General features: G+C 52.8%; 1 protein-coding gene across 1 annotated transcript in view; it reads left to right on the forward strand.

Moving 5' to 3' along the window:
* The window catches only part of FLNC (filamin C), a 111,441-nt gene that overhangs the window by 71,836 nt on the left and 21,266 nt on the right, over nt 1-18,339 (forward strand). The gene's annotated exons all lie outside the window — the stretch shown is intronic.

The raw sequence follows: 18,339 nt of genomic DNA on the forward strand, positions 1-18,339 counted from the left end.
GCCCACAGGCAGCTGGGAGGGTGTGGGGGCCACGTCTCCTGCATGTGATGCCAGAGGAGACCCTGAAAATAAACACAAATTTGTCCCTCTGGGGACCCAAGACAGCTGATCTCCCTGCCCCCTTGGTTTACTCCCCCTCCCTGGGGTCCCCAGCTCAGCTTTGTCACTCTTTTTCACCCGGGTACAGGAAACGCGGACTGAGTGAGGTTCAAATCCCTGTTCAGCCACTTCCATATGCCTTTACACAGAACCCCTAATTTCTCCATCCCTCAGTTTCCCTGTTTGTAAACTGAGGGTCGTAATATCTACTTTATAGACTTGTAGTGTGGATTCGCTGAGATTATGCAGATTAAGAATTTAGGGTAGTGGTCGGCACATGCCAAACGCTCAGTAAGCACCAAATAACAATAGACACTACCCCCTCTCTGAAATCAGGGGCTCCCAGTCACCTCTTCCTATCTCCACCTACGCAGTTTTTCCTGGACTTGCTCACAACCCCTGCTCACCCCAGCAGTCCCAGGCTCTGCCCCAAATGTCGAGGCCTCTCTTTGCTGTCTGATCCCAGCCCATTTTCCAGCTCCTGAGCTCAGGCCTGGCCTGTGGGTGAGCAGGGGGCAAAGCAGGGGACAGGGCTGGGCCCTGGGCGCAGCAGGCGGATGGGGCTCCAGGGAGGAAGTGAGGAAGCTGGCCACGTCGGCCCGCAAGTCTGGGAAACTCCTTAGCACAGCTGGGAAGCAGGGGGAAGTGGGGATGGGCCCCAAGCTCACAGGCAAAGGAACCTTGAGGGTGGAGCCATGAGTCCAGCAGAAGCCGTCTCCTTTCTGCCACAAAGGCCAGCAAATCTGAGGCCACCCCTCCCCCCAGCCCAGGCTGGGACAAAGGTCCCTCAGCCCACTCAACATGCACCTTAAGAGAGGGTGGCTTCCCCCCGCAGGCGTGCGGCCCCGTGAAGGGCCTGAGCAGTCGGCAGCCGAAGCGGGGAGGCTGTGAGGCAGGGCTGAGACCTGGCCTCAGCCCGTCCGGAGCGAGGCCAGCAGGGGCCGGGGAAAGCCAGGGGCAGCTGGTGGAAAAGGAGCAAGGAAGCAAAGCTCTGTTCCCTCTGCTGTTAAGGAGAATGACGCCTGTTGTAAGGCAGGTCCCTTGGGAGGCCGGGTGGAGGAGAGGTGAAGAGCACACTCCACTGAGAGCTGCCAAGCCAGATCCTCCTGGGCTGATGTTTTCTGCTGGTGACCGCAGGCAAGTCGTTTACCTTTCAGTGGTTAACTTGTCTTAGTTGTGACATGTCGCTCTAATAACCTTTGTGAAGGTTAAATAAATTAACGGCTGGGAAGAACGCTTAGCCTGGCACTTGGCACATGGCCATTAGCGCCTATTGCATCTCTTATGTGACCTCTAATTGTCACCCCAACCATGCAAGGGGGGAGTCTATGGGGAAGCAGAGTTTGCCACTCCAAAAATGTGTCTTTTGGGATTTGTTTATTTTAAGCCTGTTCTTTTTTAGAAAAAAATAAAAACAACAACTCAGAAAGAATATCTGAATCTCCCTGTTTACATGCCTAAAGGAATTCAGATAGAAAAACCTGCTTTAAGGAAGGAAGCTATTGCCTTAGCATCATAATATGATCTGAGTGTTGCAAACAGAGAGGAACCTAGATAATTCAGTTTGTTAGACTCCCCTCTGAGTCCCATTGTTTTTGGGTGGTCTTGCAAGAATTTGTTTACCAAATGTTGTGCCTTCTCATCTACCTGTGAACTGCTGCTTTTCCTTTGAAGTCAGAGACCCTTGCCTCTCTCTCAGTCCAGAATAGTATAGTATAAGCCTCAACTACTCTATTTGTCCTCAGTTCCATATTGTTAGGGAACACTCTTATGTACATATGTAATACATTTGGTTATTTTCTCCTGTTAATCTGTCTCATGGCATTTTGGTTATCAGACCAGCCAGAAGAACTCAGGGGGTAGAAGGAAGACTGTTTTTCCAACCCCAGTGCCTCCCCTCCCATTTGACAGGTGCAGAATTTGAAAGAAGCCAGAGAAGTAGCTCATAGTCACGCTGGGAATAAACCACAGAGTGCAGATTCAGTGTCCGTTTCTTGGGACCCCAGGACCTGGCCAGGCCTCTTGACATGGACCCCTGACCACGCAACCTGGCCTCGCCCTTGGCACGACCTCGCCGGCCTCCGAGAGAGGGGGCTCCTGCTTCCAGCATCTCTCCTAGAGTCAAAGATGGAGCGCGGGCAAGCCTTGCACCCTCATACCACTCCCTGTAAACGTCATGATTTTCACGGGCCCCAGCCCCCGAGCCATCCCCGGTCACCCTGACTCCCAGCTACTTACTGCTCAGTGTGTCTCCTATTCTGCCCGCGCCCCGCCCCCGCCCCCGCCCCGCCTTCCCTGAGCGCCTGCCCCCGCCCCCACCCGCCTTCTCTGGGTCTCTGCACCTGAGTATTGTCAGAGGCATCCCATCACTTGGCTGATCAGTTTCACTTCAAATTTATGGCCACAGACCTCAGCAGACAGACAACATTGCCAGTGGCCTGGTGATTCCAATCCCCTACTCCCTGCAGGGAGCACCACATGCCCCTCCTTCCTTCCTAACCGTCTCAGTGGCTCCACCCTCACCTGCAGGATCCGAGCAACCTACTGAACCTTCCCAAGCCCCGGGGTTCCCCCCTGTGGACCAGGGATAATAATAGCACCCATGCCATGGGTGTTATAAGATTGTCTTAGCCTGGGTTCGCTGAAAGCAGAGGCTTGCCCTGGCTGGGTAGTTCAGTTGATTAGAGCGTCGTCCCAATGCACCAAGGTTGTGGGTTTGGTGCCCTGTCAGGGCACATGCAAGAATCAACCAGTGAATGCACAGATAAGTGGAACAACAAATCAATGTTTTTTCCACTTCCTCTCTCTCTAAAATTAAAAAAAAAAAAAAAAAAGCAGAGCCTGAGACAAAGGCTTAATGCAAGCTTATTTTGGAACGTGATCCCAGGGAGCAGGAATGACAGGCGAGGAAAGCAAAGCAGGGAGGCATGGAGGGCCATCCTTGGAAGGTGGGCTTGGAGGGGCTGGCCCCTGCTCTGAGCATCTGCATGTCCAATCCGGCAGGACCTTCTGAGCTATTTGAAAGCAGCTCAAGGTAGAAAATGGAAGCCCTTATTCACAGATACCAGTGCCCCACTGGCCAAGGGTGGCCCCTTGGAGCATAAGCCACTCCCAAGTCTGCATGAATGAGAGTCTACGTGGGTTTCCCAGGGTGTCCGATGCCAGGTGCCAGAGACATTCCAAAGCAAGACGGGAGCGACTTGCAGCCAGGGCCCGAGGCAAGACCCGGCTGCCGCCGCCTGCCTGCAACCAGAGTAAGTGCGGCTGAGAAGATTTGCATAAAAGGGGTCCAATGAGTGGGAAAATGCACACAAAAACCTTTTTACAGTGCCCGGCACATTTTAAGGATCCAAATATATTATTATTTTTATTAATGGAATCATCATCTCTTGCTCTGGCCCAACCCAAAAAGCCAAACTTAATGTTTTTTACGTGCAACAGGAGTTGGAGAAGCTTCTGGAAAACTCACTCTATGAAATAAAAACCCAGGAGGGGAAGGTGTTACTTAGAGAGGCATTTGAACTCTACTGTGAGTGATCACTGTGAGCCTGTTTTGCGCCAGGCATCGAGCCAGGTAACAGCGACACAGCAGGGAACGAAACCCTGGCCAGAATGCCCCATGCAGGCCAAGGAAAGGAGGTCTGGGGGTCCTGGGAGAGGGCAGGGCACGAGCACAGGACCGTAAGCGCACGTTAATGTCAGGCTCAGAACAAAGAGCTTGCATTTCTCTGCTAGGCTGGTGGAACCAGACACAGCCATCCTGACAAAAACCCAGGCTTTCTTCAGAAGAGGAACGTTTTGGCCAGAGAAAGAAGGAACGGCTCGGGCCCAGGCTTGAGTCCTTACTTGGCAGGATGGCCCCACATGTGAAGTGATGTGTAGGATCCGGAGGCGTTGAGGGTGCAGTGGCTCGTCATGCTATGCGGGGCAGCAGAAAGGCTGCAGGGTTTAGAGTCAGTGAATTCCAAGTTCAACTCCTTGCTCCACCATTTACTGCCTGTGCTGGTGGTTCTCCATTTCTGCCCCCTCCCATTCATTCTCCTACTTCTCAGCCCCCTACAGACTGCATCACTCTGGCTTTTGGGTCCTCTACCTTCCTGTTGGGTCAGCCAATGAGAAGCACTGGCAGGGCTGGAGGGCAGGGGAAGAGATTGGTGGGGGCATTTCTTCTCTGGCCTCTTCCTGTTCTCCATGGGCTCCTGTGGTCACTATTAATGCCCCTCAGCCCCTTCACCCAGGGGGTGACTGTGGCTTCTTGCTATTGTTAGTCCCTGATCCCCAACATCTCTTTTTGATTTTCTTAACTGTCTGCAGATCTGTAAATGGCCCCACCCTTTAAGTTCTCTTTAGCTAAACCCTTTCTTAGAAAACATTCTTTCTTCATTTTTTGGCAAGAGGGGAAGGGAAGGAGAAAGACAGGGAGAGAAACATCACTGTGCAAGAGAAACATCGATCGGTTGCCGCCTGCCCCCAATCAGCATGTGCTCTGAACAGGAATGGGAGAGGCGACCTTTCAGCTCCTGGGACAGTGCCTGACCCATGAGCCACAACCAGTGAGAGCTTTAGCTAAACCCTTTTGAGGGGAAGTCTATTTTCCCTTTGATTCTCAGCCAATATGCTATCCTTGCCACATATTCCATTAAGTTGCTCTACTTCCTAAGCCAGACTCTCCCCTCTGGCACACCGAAGACCTGACATGACTTCCTGCCTGTTCCTTACCTTCTTCAAGTTCTACCGCCAGTGGCAGCAAAATGGTTTTCTTTCTGGCTTTGGAGGCTGAAACAAAAGTTCACTGTGAAAGAGAAGGAGAGAAAGGGTTAGTAAATGATTACATTTTTGTATTGCATTTGATAGCTTTCGGGTCTCACCAGTTGTGACAAATGAAATAAGGCACTACAAAGGGATAAAGACAAAGCCCACCACCGCACCTGCTCCAACCCCTTTTCTTGTTCACCCAGTCCCACCCTGATAGGACCGATGGTAACAAGGGTATGTTCTTCTACACATGTCACCTGGCTCACACAACCATACACAGACATGTGTACACCATGTGATTTCCTTTGCAGGTGGTATTTTGGCACAGGCTGTGCAGGATCCCATCCCCAACCCCAGCCCACCCCCCACAACCCGCCCAGCTTGCCCCAGAGTCATCTTTCTCAGTGGCTCCATCTCAGCATCCCAATTCCCCCACTCAAACACCACGCCTACCCAGGCAAAGATCATTCCAGATGAGCCCCTGAGCAGCCAAGATGGTGGAGGATGTGCTGTTTATCACAGAGCTGAGATTTTAACTCCACAACCGCATCCCATAGCCTGGCTAACCCTCCCCCAAAGTCAGAGCAGGCAGCCCACCAGTCCCATTCCAGGAAGGACCTTCTTTGTCCACCCTCAGTACGCGTGCAGGGACCCGCCTCACGATGTTCCAGGCGCTGCTCCAAACTACAGCATGCCCCTTGAGTACTGGTGTCAACCACACACTTGACTATCACTGCTCACAGGTTAACGCTCACAGCTGGAACCAAATACTTCCTTGTTGGACTGAACCTGCTGGGATTTTCAGAGTGTGTGTGCATTTTTTTTGTTTTTGCATAAAGAGACCAATGCAATCACACTGCCTATCGAAGCCGCACAGCAGAGCCGGCCGGGACTTGGGGGAAGGCAAAAGGTCTCCAGGCATCCGCCCAGGGATCTTCACCCTGGAGGCTCTCCGGCCTGGAGGGGAGCTTGCCAATCACCCTTGTGCCTATTTCTGCCCCGGCTTCTCCAATGTCTTTTCTCACTTTCTTTTGTCAAAGGCTGACCCCTGGGGATCCCATTTGGGTTTAAAGAAACTGAGAGGGCGGGGGTGGGGGGTGGGGGGAAGAGCGGAAGGGTTATGTGATTTCCCGCCCATTTCTCTTCTTCCTGCACCTCCTGGCTCTGCTCCCAGGCTTGCTCACAGGCTTCCCCTGGCGGTTCCAGGCAGCACTGAGGCCAGCACGGTCCAATGGAACTTTCTGCGATGATGGAAATGTTCTGTAACTGCACCATCCAGTACAGTGGCCCCGTGAGGCTACGGAGCAATTGTAACATGGCTAGTGTGATTGAGGATCTGAATTTTTAAAATTTATTTAATTTGAATTGATTTTTTAAAAAACTTATTTTTAGAAAGAGGGGAAGGGAGGAAATAAAAGAGGGAGAGAAACATCAGTGTGTGAGAGATACATCCATCGGCTGCCCTCTCGCATGCCCCCAACCAAGGACCTGGCCTGCAACTCAGGCATGTGCCTCGACTGGGAACTGAACCAGCCATCCTTCAGTTCACAGGCCTGCATTCAATCCACTGAGCCACACCATCCAGGGCTAATTCTAGAAATTGATTTTAATAGAAATAGCCACATGCATCTGGTGGCTACTGTACTGGACATTGCATATTTGGACTATGTCAACTTGGTGCAAATTAGTAAAAACTGCAGCTTCTCACGACAGCTTTCTTTTTTCCATTGGCTCGGAGAGTTTTGTAATAGATCCCCAATGGTTGCCATGTGAGCAACGGCCCTCAGAGCCTTGCAGGGCACAGCCCTGGCTCCTGGCCCCGCTCCCTGATGGCAGTGATGGTGACTACTGCCTGGGAGTGCTCAGTGGGAGCCAGGCACAGGCCCAGGCCCGATGGGCCACAGGGGTTATTGGAATGCACGCTGACAACTCTAGGAAGTAGGTGCTAACTGGGGTCTGGAGAGTTTAAGCAGCTCAGCCAAGGTCAGTCACTCATCTGGGGAATAGAGGAAGTGGTGGGGGTCGTTCGGCAGGTGCTAGTAGATGGGCAGACTCAGGCTCTTTCTTCCCTCTGCAAAATTGAAGGATTGGGCAGGAGGCCCTGTGTCTCAGAGGTTTCTTGGGCCCCTGTTTTGTGATCCTGCTTTGGACCCCAGGATTCAGACTCCAAAGGCAAGGCCTGTCGCGAGCCAGCTCTGGGGTTCTGAGGGGCTGGATGGAGGCCGGTCAGCAGCGGGTATTGCCTGCACGTGCCCAGGGCCCTCTGCTTTGGGTTGGTCCGGCACCCGTAGACCATTTTCTTGACTCCTGTGGCAGTCAGGCCCTGAGCTGCCAACACTTGCCTTCCCACAGAGGCTGGCCAGAGGGGACGCTGCGTCGCTGGAGGCTGGGGCCTCTGAACAAGCGCCTGTCTCACCCAGCGCTGTGGCCCCACCCTGCAGTTGAGAGACAGATAAAATCTTAGACGGGCGCTAAGGGAGGGGAATAGCAGCTGTTCCTTCCAGGAAATATAAAGAGTGGAGGTCAGATGGCAAGGGGGCAGAGGGCAGCGGATCAAAACCGCAGCTCAGGTCATCCAGACGTCCAGGCACCCGGTAGTGATCTCAGGTTCCTGCTGTGTGTGTGTGTGTGTGTGTGTGTGTGTGTGTGTGTGTGTGTTATAACAGCTTTATTGGGATATAATTCCCACACCATAAACTCACCCGTTTAAAACATACTGTTGAATACTTTACTATATTCACAGAGTTGGGTAACCATCACCACAATTTTAGAATATTTCATTCACCCCAAAAAGAACCCCTGTACCCTTTAATGTTCACCACCATTTCCTACCACCACCTATTCCCAGCCCTAGGCAACCATGCACCTCCACATTTTCTCTATGGATTTGCCTATTTTGGACATTTCATGTAAGCGAATCATACAACAGATTGTCTTTTGTGTCTGACTTCTTTCCCTGAGCATGCTTTTAATGGTCATCTATCTTATACCATTCATTAGTAAGTACTTCAATCCTTTTATTGTCAAATAATAGTCCACTGTATGTACTTACTGTGTTTTATTTATCTCTTCATCCATTGATGGGAATTTGGGTTGTTTCCACTTTTTGGCTGTTATAAACACTCACGTAGAAGTTTTTGTGTGGACATACGCTATAATGTCTCTTGGGCACATCACCAGAAGCGGAGTTGCTGGGTCGTATGGTAACTCTATCTTTAACCCTTTTTTTTTTAATTTTTAGAGAGAGGGGAAGGAAGGGAGAAAGGGAGAGAAACATCAATGTGTGAGAGATACATTTATTGGTTGCCTCTTGTACACCCCCAACTGGGGGCCTGGCCCACAACCCAGGCATGTGCCCTGACCGGGAATCAAACTGGTGACCTTTTGGTTTGTAGACTATCACTCAATTCATTGAGCCACACCAGCCAGGGCAATCTTTAACCTTTTGAGGAAATGCCAGATTGTTTTTCCAAAGTGACTACACCATTATACATTCTCACCAGCAATGAATGAGAGTTCCAATTTCTCCATATCCTCAGCGACACTTATCATCTGACATTTTTATGATAGGCATTCTAGTGAATGTAAAGTGGTATCTCCTTGTGGTTTTGGTTTCTAGTTCCCTAATGACTCATGATGTTGAACATCTTTCCATGTGCTTATTAATCATTTATATATTTTCTCTGGAAAAATGTCTATTTTAATCCTTGGTCTATTTTTAAGAGGTTATTTGTTTTGAGTTATATGTCTTCTTATCATTTAGTTGTAAGAGTTCTTTATATATTCTACATACAAGTCACTTACCACGGATATGGCTAGCCAATATTTTCTCCCACTCAATGGGTCATCTTTTCACTTTTTTGATGATGTCTTTTGTAGTACAAAAGTTTAAAATTTTTAAATTTGATGAAGTCCAGTTTATCTTTTTTCTTCTTTTGTTGCTTGTAGTTGGTGTCATATTTAAGGAATCGTTGTCTGATCTAAGATTAGGAAGATTTATCTTTATCTTAATTTTTTTTTTAATTTACTGATTTAAGAGAGGAGGAGGAAGGGAGAGAGAGAAACATCAAATTGTTGTTCCACTACTGTTGCATTGCATTGGTTGAATCCTGTATGTGCTCTGGCTGGGGACAAAACCCACAACCTTGGTGCATTGGGACAACACTCTAACGGACTGAGCCACCCGCCCAGGGCTGTCTCTGTGCTTTTTGATAAGAGTATTAGCTCTTACATCTAGGTCTTTGATCCGCTTTGAGCTAATTTTTGTATATGGTGTGAGGTACAGCTCTGTTGTTAGATGCATATGTTTATAATTGTCCCCTTTCTGATAGATTGCCCTTTTTTCATTTTAAAATGTCTCTCTTTATCTTTAGTACTTTTTTGTTTTAAAATCTATTTTGTCTGATAATAGTCTAGTCCCTCCAGTTTTCTTATGTTTGCTGTCTGCATGATATATCCTTTTCTGTCCTTTTTCTTTAAATCTATTTGTATCTTTAAATCCTAAATGTATTCCCTGTGTACATTGTTGGATCTTGTTTTTTAATCCAGTCTGATGACCTCTGCCTTTTGATGGGAATGTTTAATCTATTCACATTGTTGATGAAGTTGCATTTGCATTTGCCATTTTATTAATACTTTTTTCTAAATCTCTCATCTTTTTGTTCCTCTGTTTCTCCTATGCTGCTTTCTTTTGCATTAAGTGAATATTTTCTAGTATAACATTTAAATTATTCCATTAGTGATTTTTTTTTTTTTACTACATTTTTGGTTATTTCCTTAGTGGCTGCTCTAGGGCTGCTCTACCTGTGGAGAGGTGAGCTGTGCTCAGGAAAGGGCCTGAGTAGAGCGCCTGGGCAGGAAAGGTGCCTGAGGCGGGACATCGTTGGATGAGGGGCCACGGGCGGGCGGGCGGAGGTGCCGAGCTGGCCACACGGTGGCCCCAGCGAGCGGTACAGTGGCTGCCGCTGGTGGAGCTTTGAGGGCTGCACGCCCTCAGGATCACTTCAGATTTTATGAGTTGGGACAGATGTCCAGGTCCATGAAAACATGCGTCTGAAAATCTGGGCACAATGTCTTGGAGGCCCCGTGGTTAGACTCCCCTGGCACCTGACCCTGTGGCTCCATCCTGCACCTTGAACACCTCTCAGTGTGGAGCCCAGAGCTGGGCCTCTGCCCCCAGGGACCAAGAGACTGTGGGAGCAGGGCTCACTGGGAATGGGGGCTTTCCCCCTCTCCTTCCCTAGAGCTCCCTAATGTGGAACTGGCTGGAGGGCAGGTAACGTGGGAAGGGCGGAGTGAGAGGGTGAGGAGGTGAGGAAGCTTTGGAGTGGAGGGGTGCTGAAGGCTTCTGCCTTCTTGGTTCAGTCAGAGGCCCCGCTGAGAAAGCAGAGGGTCTCTGTTGGGATCCCGCTGTGAGGGCATCTGGAAATCTTTAGGAATAAACCTGAGGGCAGGAAGCAGGCAGAGCATGGGACAAGGTGGAGACCCAGGGTCCCCCACACCCCAGGGATCAGTTGATACACTGCACACAGGGCCTCACACTGCTCATTATGACTTCCGTGGGGCCCAGGCTGGGGTCTTTGGGGCTCAGAGTTCAGCCTCTGGTTGGTGGGGGTGAAGCCGAAGCATAATGAGGGGTCCTCTGCCCTTTCACCCTCACCCCAGGCCCCAGCTGGTGCCCAGTAGCAGGTGTTGCTGCCCACCAAGCTTTGGTTCAAGATGGAGGTGGGGGTGCGGTGTCCGAGGACCACCGGGGAGGCCTCTCAGGAGGGGACCTGCCCTAAGCCTCCTGGACTCCCACCCTGACCCACGTCCCAATCCCGGTGCTGATTCTTGGATGCCAGGGACTCTGGGCCCCTCATGAGCTCTTCCCTATGATGTTTGGGCCTTCCCACCTGTCTGTCTCTCACCCTTGGACCCACAACAGCGTCCACCAAAACCCAGCCCCACTGGGGTGTGTGCAGGGTGCAAGAGGGGTGGTTTACAGCCAGGCCAGGACCCTCGGGGAGAAGCACACAGGACAGAAGTTGCACACACGGTGGCGGGGCCCAGCATGGGGGCAGGCCCCTTCAGCCCTGCCAGTGCCTGAGGGGAAAGCCCCCGCCCCCACCATCAGCTGCCACCAGCCCGACCTCCCAGGGTGCTCTGAGAGCTCCTGGGCCCCAGGCGAGGCACTGCTCCTCCCACCAGGAGGCCCGCACTGGGGAGCACGCAGCTGCTCGGCAGATGCGCACACTACGCTCATCAGGCCGACAGACCCTTCGGTCTCCGCCCTGCCGTGCCTCTGCCTTCCCGGCTGCACCAGCAACTGACTGGACCCTGTGAAGCCAGCCTACGTTCCCCAGGTGGAGAAGGTGGGTCCTGGGGGGTGGGGAGCAGCCCCTGTATAGGTTTCTAGAGAGAAGAGGGAAGAGGAGCAAGGCCCCTTGTCCTGCAGGACGACATAACCTCCCCAGAGCCTGCCCCCACCCTACCCGGCCCATAGCCTCTGCTTCTCTAGCTCAGGGTCTTACGTAGGACCCGGAAGTGGGTGGGTACTCAGGAAGCAGTCTTGAAAGGCCCAGAGTTGGGCAGGGGGGTGGGGGGAATCTTGGGGAAAATGACCCACCTTGTTCTTAGCATCAGTAGGAACTGGCCCCTTCCCAATTATGCTGTTACTCTTCCATTTCCAAATTTATCATTCATCCATTCATTTATTCAGTTTTCCCCGGCTTGAAAGAGGAGCTGGGACACTTGGCTGCCCCTGGGGAGAAGACTGAGGTGACCACGGGTGCAGGGTTGTCCCCCGTCCCCACATGAGATCCCTCCCTTCCCAGGGGCTCAGGTTTCTTGCTACCCCCTCCCCATCCAACCTCTGCTTTTTTCTCCAGGCCCCGAAGCAGCGGGCGTCCTTGGCCTGCAGGACCCGGGCTCCTCGTCCTCTCGATTCTGGGTGGATTTGGCTAATGGGGGGCACTGGCAAAAGATAGGAGGGTAGGAGAGTGAAACAGACGGTGCCCCCAGCGTTGCCATGGCCACAGGTCCTTCCGCGGGTGGTCGTGGTTCCTGCCTGATGCTCGGCCCAGACCCCAGACGCCCGAAAGTTCCCCAGGGGCTTTTGTACCTGTTCACACCTCTGCAAGGGTCCTAAACTTGCCTCCGTTTACTCTCAGTCACATGCCTCTCACCGGAAACCGCCCACACTGAGGGAGGGCCTTTCGTCCGGGTCCCTGGGGCAGCTGGGAGCCTGTGAGAAGCCACCAAACTCTCCTCGACTAAGCTCAGCGCTGGGGGCCGGGGTAAGTTAGAGGAGGGGCCAGTAGGACAACGGGGAGAGCCAGGAAAGCTGGGAGAAGGTGGGGGGACGAAGGGCGCAAGGGCCGCGGACCTGCCTCCTTGTGAAGGGCCCTTTTTCTCTCTCTCCCTTTTCTCTTTTTCTAATTACTTAGAAGTTTTATTTTAGACTTACATAAAGAGTTCTTTAAGACATATCAAATACAGTGTCAGTCTTCTGCTTGCATTAAAAAAGCTAAATTTGTTAAGCTGTTCCTAAAACCTATTTAAATTTTTTTTATTGATTGACTTTAGAAAGAGAGAAGGGAGAGAAAGAGAGAAACATCGATTTGTTGTTCCACTTATTAATGCATTCATTGGCTGAATCGTGTATGTTCCCTGACCAGGAATCGAACCCACAACCTCGGCATGTGGGGATGACACACTAACCAACTGAGCTACCTGGCCAGGGCTAAAACTTCTTGACATTTAAAATTTGAGTCTCCTAAGTCACTTTAAAAAAAATTTTTTTTAAAGATTTAATTTTTACAGAGAGGGGGAGGGAGGAAGAGAGAGAGAGAGAAACATCAGTGTGAGAGAGATACATCAATTGGTTGCCTCTCACACGCCCCCAACTGGGGACCTGGCTTGCAGCCCAGGCATGTGTCCTGATGTGGAATTGAACTGGTGACCTTTTGGTTCGCAGGGTGGGACTCAAACCACTGAACCACACCAGCCAGGCCTAAAATTTCTAATTATTTTTCATTTACATACCACAGAAGTCACTGTCTTCAATATGCAGTTGTGAGTCTTGGCAAACGCAGAATGTGGTGTGACCACCACAGTTAAGACAGGAAACGCTTCTCCTAACCTCCCTCTGCTCCCTGTGCCCAACCCCTCACCTGTGCTCTTCTGCGGTCCCATAGCTTCTCATGGGTCTGTCTCTAAGCCTGAGGTGGCTGAAGACGGGGCAGCCTGTCTCAGGGGCCGTGATCATTCCCTGGGCACAAGGGCCACCTTTTCTACACAGACAACACCCCCGGGCCTGAGCACAAGGAAGGAGGCCCCAGCAGGCAACTCCCTCTACCCTCCCAGTGGAGGGAAACAGTGGGGGCATGTCAAGGCAGAGGGTGCCTGGGCGGGGCACAGCCCCAGGGAGTCTGGGCTGCCAGAGGTGGTGGGTCTGTGTTCCTCCTGGCTCTGCTTGCCCCAGGGTCTCAGAGAGGACAGCTGGTCATAGCGATGCAGCCACGCAGAACCCACAGAGGACAGGGTGTGCTCCTTGGGGCAGCGCCCGCTGCGTTATGTTATTATCACTTCTCCTGCATGCCCAGCGCTGGGCTGGACCCCATGCTCCCTGCTGCACAGCGGTTCCATGCTGTTGCCAGCGCAGTATCAACCACACTATTTATAAACGAGCACACTGTGACTCCGAAATGCCTTGCCCGAGTTCCGCATCTAGGACCTGAACGCGGGTCCGTCTGGCTCTGGAGCGGTCACATGTCACTCCTGGGTTAGTCTGGATCAAATACAGTGCTTCATTGTCCTAGTTTGCTGAGTGCCTTTGGGTGAACTGCCTAATCTTTTTGAACTTCCATGTCTTCATCTATAAAATGAAGGTAATACATACTCCTGTCTCTGCAGCTGTTGTGAGGGTCAAATGTGACCCCAGTGTTTGGTGACCAGTAGGTTACCTGCTATAGTGTTACGGGTTGAATTGGGTTCCTTCAAATTTATATGCTGAAGTCCTAATCCCTAGTACCTCAGAATGTCACCTTTTCGGAAATAAAGTCATTGCATATGTAATGGATTAAGATGACATCATTAGGGTGGGCCCTAATCCACTATGACAGATGCCCTTATGAAAAAGAGGAAATTTGAATACAAATATGACACAGGGAAAACCCCATGTGAAATTGAAGACAGAGATCAGGGTGATGCTCCTGTAAGCCAAAGAACACCAAAGCTAGCACTAAGATCACAAAGATGTAAGCTGACTGACTTGTTCAAGTTCAAGAGGTTAGCAAGTCACTCAACTTGCTTCTTTGTAAATGGAGATTCTAATAATGTCCACCTCATAGTGGCTGGTTGTAGCAATGAATGCAAAAATGTATGGAAAGTGCTCAGTGGTATCTAGAGATATTAAGGCCTCATTAGCGTGTTCTAGTTGAGTTTGCATCTTCAGCCAGCACAGCAGGTGGTCTGCCCCCCCCCCCCCCGAGAACACCACGTCCATTCCCAGCGGGGCCTTCGCCAGCATGTCCCCTCGGCCTTGAGCTGTAGCCTGGCGGTGACCGCCCCTGGCTCTTCACAGCTTGGATGGGCGGCCCCTCTGCCTAGGACCCCTGCCCTGCCCCGCCCCCTCTTCTGTGAGCCTCAAACTGCAGACACAACACAGGAGTGAGCACACTTGCTCTCAGAACAGTTGAGTTCCAGGTGGGACCCAGAACCCCTGGGCTCACCGCCCCCTTGCCTCGTCCTTTTGGGCACTCCTGTGACCTGCTACTGCAAAGCAGATCCCTCTCAGTGAGTTGGGGAGCCAGCGAGAAAGCCCCTGTAAACTCTTTCCCGCATGAGCAGGAACCCCTTTCTTTGTCCTGTCTAGCCCCCGCCTCCCACCCCATGTTGTCCCCAGACTAGCTGTCAGGCCAGGTGGGCCTCCCTATGGCTTTAGAAGTGCTGCCTCAGGAGAGAAGAAGGATAGGTTGAGAGAAGGAGAGGAGACCTGGCCCTCAGACTGACACAGGCCAATAGAGAGCCCCGAGTCCCACACGCCCACCAGCACCTGCGCGGCCCGGTCTGCCCCGCACGGGGCCTGGGAGGGCATCAGCGTCCCAGCCGGCTCCTGGCTTGGAGACGTGGGGACACTGGGCCTCCAGGACACCGGCCTGGTCAGAAGACCCCCCAGACCCCCCTCAGCTGAGGTCTGACACGCCTTCTTCCCCAAGAAGCCCCAATAGAGCAGAGTGGGCAGGCCAGGGCCTGCCAGGGTCCCCTAGTCCCCAGGGACCTCTGCTTTCTTGACCTTCTCCCTCTTCCCCCACCAACCAGAGGCTACTGGAGCAGCAGAGCAGCCTGAGGGGTGCCCCGCCCAGGGCTCCCAGGCCTGACCCCAACAGGGGGGTAATGTTGACCCTGGGGTGACTGGCTGACAGGAACACCTATCCCCACAGCTCTGTTTGGCTGCTGGCCTCCAAGAGCCCCCCACCCCCCGCCCCACGGAATGCCATCCGAGGACCCTGACCCAGCCTACCCCGTAGGAGGTCAGAGAGGGACAGCTGGGACATCCTCCTCCCACAGTGAAGTGTTGAGAAGCCACATGGGACAAATGTCACGCCCCCTTGCCCCCTCCTGTGACCTCATGCCACAGCCACTCCCGCCAGCCCCCTCCGGAATCCTCCGGAGCACTCCTGGAGTTCCCTGCATTCAAGGTGACTCTGTCATCTTTCTATCACCCTGAGGTCCAGGTGTGACCTGAGAAGGGTCCCTTATGCCCTTGGGCTGACCCTGACATCCTGGACAGAATTCAGTCGCCCCTCTTTCCCCACTCAGAGTGACAACAATCCTATCCCAAGATGGATCCTGAGCCCTGGTTCTTAGCTGCAGGGGCTTAAGCTAGATCCGGCTGATAAGCACACCGGAGCCTGTGCCCTGCTTCACCCCACGCAGTGATGGATGGGCCTCATGCACCAGGATGGGGCCCCTCCGCCTGGTGGCAATGCCTGTGGACCCTGGGCTTCAACCAGATCTGCCTGGGACAGGAGAAGACACTGAGGCCCACAGCAGGACTTCATGGGGACAGAGTGGCTTGTACCCACAAAGCAGGGGCTAATCTATTCTGACTGCAGGAGTCCCCAGAAGGCTGGGGTTCCCAGGTCAGGATTCTTCCCTTTTTTTTTTCCCTCCTTGTTCAAGTGTCTCGTGTTCTATAGGGAGTCCCCTGGATAAGCAAGAAGGACACAGGTCCTAATGCCTTCAGTGACAGGGCCCCGGAGTGGGGAGGGAAGTGGTCTGAGTGAAATGCTGAGCTAAGCAGATTTCAGGAGCGTTTGAATCAGCCAAGTGCAGCTGTTGTGCGGGAGATGAGGATGTCTCAACAGAGGATGTGGTGTGGGAAGGGTCAGCAGGACCAACCACGACTGCACTGAGAAGCAGGGCGGGGGTGAGGCGCGGGGGTGAGGCACGGGGGTGGAGGGTGGCGGTAAGGAAGGGTGCTGAGGGGCTAAGCTAATCCAAGAGCAAAATCCAGGGCAAAATGGGAAGCCCCCACCAGAGCTGTTTAAAGGCAACCATGAAATTCCAGGATCTGAGAGTTTAAATGAGAAAAGGACACAGAGACTGGAGTTTCTGAGCAGTTCTGAGAGGTTCAGGGCCTGTGCGAGTGGTGAGTCCAAGGCCAGAGCGGAATCTACGGAAAAGGGGCGGGAGCCTAGTTGCAAAGAATCAGGGAGAGGGAAGGTGCTGACCAGGGAGGAAAGGGAAGAAGTGTTTGTTCTCAGCAGGGCCAGACGAACAGAGGGCCAGGGCCTGGGACGCAGAGGAGGATCTCTGCACAGCTCCCTGGGCCTCAGGCCACGGAAGGAGGTAGAGCTGAGCATTGGGAGAGGTGGGGACGTGAGACTAGAGACCGTGTGACAGTACTGGTCAAGTCGGGGACTTCCAGGTTGTGCCCTAAAAAGCTCTGAGGAGGCAGCAGTTAGTAAGAAAGGAGGAGGAAGCCCCAGCTGTGGTGTGCTGGGCACTGATAATAATAAAGCTGCCACTTGTGTGTGTCAGAAAGAGTGCGCACTTTGCAGAAGCGGGAATGGCCGAGACAAACCTACCTCAGACCCTGACATGCCCCTGCGCAGCCTGCACAACGACCCAGGAGGCACTCACCCGTTTTGATACTTAAGCACTCACTGTCTACCTCACTCCACAGGATGGAAGCTCCAGGAGGACAGGGGGTTGAGACAAAGTAGACTTTTTGTTTGCCACCTTATTCTGGCAGAAGAGGCACTTTCCCTCTGAGCATGTGTTGAATTTAGGCCGCACAGCCAATCCGTGAGAGCGATGTTGTCATTCTCACTTTACAGGTGGAAATGGGGTTCTGAGAGCATCTCTGGTTTGTTCAAGGTCATCTGATGCCAGAGTGGTGGAGCCAGGGCGTGACCCAGTCTGGTTGGACTCCAGAGCGCAGAGTCCAGCTGACAAGTTCCCAGGAATGGCGCGGGGTCGGGGGGAGAGGGGTATGTGAGGAACAGGAATCTAGAGAGCCAGGCCTGAGCGGGTGGGCGCCCTGCAAGGGAGGCTTCGGGCAAAGGCAGCGGTCATCTGCCCAGGCCTGCACTAAAGGCCCCGAGTTGGGGGGTGGTCTTGTCCAGCTGCCCTGTGGACCTCTGTTTCCTCTTCCTAACACTCACACTGGGCTTCTTTCAGTTCCTTTTGGGTGCCACAGCTTCCCCCAACCTCCGTACACACACGCGCACACACACTCACACACTCCAGCTCCAACCGGAACCAGGCCTCTCACCACACCCTGGACCTGAAGCCCCAGCCCGCGGAAGTCAAAGCAGGGGCCACCTCACCACTGGGAGTGAGGGACCCGGACACATGTCTCTGCGGAGTTGCCTGGGGCGGTGGAGGCCGCATTTCCCCATTCCCCCTGTGCCCCAGGGGAGACTGGGAGTGACCTTATGGCGTTCGGTGTGGCCTCACTTCCCCTTTGCTATGCTTCACCATAACGCAGCATCTGTAGGCAAGGGGACCATTCAATGCAGGGAGAGCCTGAGTGATGCTCTCTGTCCCTGCCTCTCCCTGCCTATTCCTTGTCTCTGGCCTGGAGTGGTTCTTGGCTCACATTCCCCTGGGCCTGGCAAAAGTGCCAAGCTGAGTGAAGCCCCTGCCTAGCCCTCATCCCTGGAGCCTCGCACCGGAGCTGTGAGCTCGGTCACATCATCCCCCCTTTACAGACAGACAACGAGATTCATAGGACCTGCTGGAGGTTGCTCAGCTTGGATTCAACAGAGCTGTGCAGAAGCTCAAGTGTGATACCCCCTCCTCTCTGCGTAGCCCCTGCACGGTTCCTGATGAGGTGCAGAGTCTCTCAGGGTGAAGACCTCACCTGAACAAGGGGGAGGTGTGCAGGGCAGAGCGCAGAGTCCTAGTCTCATGGTCTCTCAGGCTGTGCAGGTGGCATTTGACAATAAAAGAAGGCTCTTCTTGACTATTGCTCCAGCTATATTTTCTAGTCCA

The sequence above is a fragment of the Pteronotus mesoamericanus genome, unplaced genomic scaffold (assembly GCF_021234165.1).
Source record: "Pteronotus mesoamericanus isolate MK-2021 breed Mesoamerican mustached bat unplaced genomic scaffold, CSHL_Meso_final scaffold_85, whole genome shotgun sequence".
Lineage (NCBI taxonomy): Eukaryota > Metazoa > Chordata > Mammalia > Chiroptera > Mormoopidae > Pteronotus > Pteronotus mesoamericanus.